The following is a 1665-nucleotide window of genomic DNA, read 5'->3' as shown; positions in this document are numbered from 1 at the left end:
AAAATTTACGTTTTTATTTATGTTTTGCATTCTAAAATTAATATACCATTTTTAAGAATTAATGCAATAAGCGGCACAATATTTTTGATGAGTATTCTATTTTTTATGATTTTTGTTATTTTTGGTCGTTGAAACATAAACTAAAATAAAAATGGCGTCAAAAAATTATGAACTTTTGTAGACACGATCTTTACATTTTTCTGGGCATGCCTATTAAAGATGGCCTAAAAAAATGACAAAAAAAAGAGACACGCTGTAAAAAAGCCCCCGGCTCGTGTAGTGAGGCGCCTAGGGGCTGGAATAGGTAAAAAATTTACATTTTTATTTTTATTTTGCATTCTAAAATTAATATACGATTTTTAGGAATTAATGCAACAAGTGACACCATTTTTTAAAGAATATTATATTTTTTATGATTTTCTTTATTTTTCATCTTTGAAAAATAAAATAAAATAAAAAGGACGTAAAAAAATTTTGAAATCTTGCATGCATGATCGTTATATTTTTCTTGGCATGCCTGTAAAAAATGGCCTAAAAAGACAAAAAAAGTAAATCGATGTTAAAAAGCCCCCAGCCAGCGTAGTGGGGTGTCCAAGGGCCGGGATGGGTAAAAAATTAACATTTTATTTATGTTTTACATTCTAAAATTAATGTACGATTTTTAGGAATTAATGCAACAAGCGGCACCATTTTTTATGAATATTATTTTTTTTATGATTTTCTTTATTTTTGATCTTCAAAAAATAAAAAAAATAAAAACAACATCAAAAAATTATGAAATTTTGTAAACACGATCCTTACATTTTTTTGGTCATGCCTGCAAAAAATGGCCTAAAAAATGAGAAAATCATGTAAAACACTGTCAAAAAGTCTCCGGCCCGCTTAGTGGGGCACCCAGGAGCCGGGCTGGGTCAAGAATTTATATGTTCATTTATATTTTACATTCTAAAATTAATATACGATTTTTAGGAATTAATGTAAAAATGACACCATTTTTTGATGAGTATTCTATTTTTTATGATTTTCTTTATTTTTCATCTTTGAAAAATAAAATAAAATAAAAACTAGATCAAAAAATTATGAAATTTTACAGACATGATCCTTACATTTTTTTTGTGCCAGCCTGCAAAAAGTGGCCTAAAACAATGACAAAAAAGTGAAACGATGTCAAAAAACTTCCGGCCCGCGTAGTGGGGCGCCTATGGGTCGAGATGAGTAAAAAATTTACATTTTTATTTATATTTTAGATTCTAAAATTAATATATGATTTATAGGAATTAATACAACAAGCAACACCATTTTTTTGATGAAGATTCTATTTTTAATTATTTTCTTTATTTTTCATCTTTGAAAAATAAAATAAAATCAAAACGACGTCAAAAAATTATGAAATTTTACAGACACGATCCTTACATTTTTCTGGGCATGCCTGCTAAAAATAGCCTAAAAAAATGACAAAAAAGTAAAACACTGTAAAAAAGCTCTCGGCTCACGTAGTGGGGTGCTCAGGGGCCAGAATGGGTCAAAAATTTACATTTTTATGCTGAAGCAGCAATAGAAGAGCTTGATGAAGTGCACCTCAGCAACAATCAAGGTTGTAAGGGGAATGATATGCAAGTTATTTAATTGGAAAGAAGGAAAAAAAAAAAAAAAAAAGGGGGGGGG

This window comes from Morus notabilis, unplaced genomic scaffold (assembly GCF_000414095.1).
Source record: "Morus notabilis unplaced genomic scaffold, ASM41409v2 Scaffold980, whole genome shotgun sequence".
NCBI lineage: Eukaryota > Viridiplantae > Streptophyta > Magnoliopsida > Rosales > Moraceae > Morus > Morus notabilis.
This window is presented reverse-complemented; position numbering follows the sequence as displayed.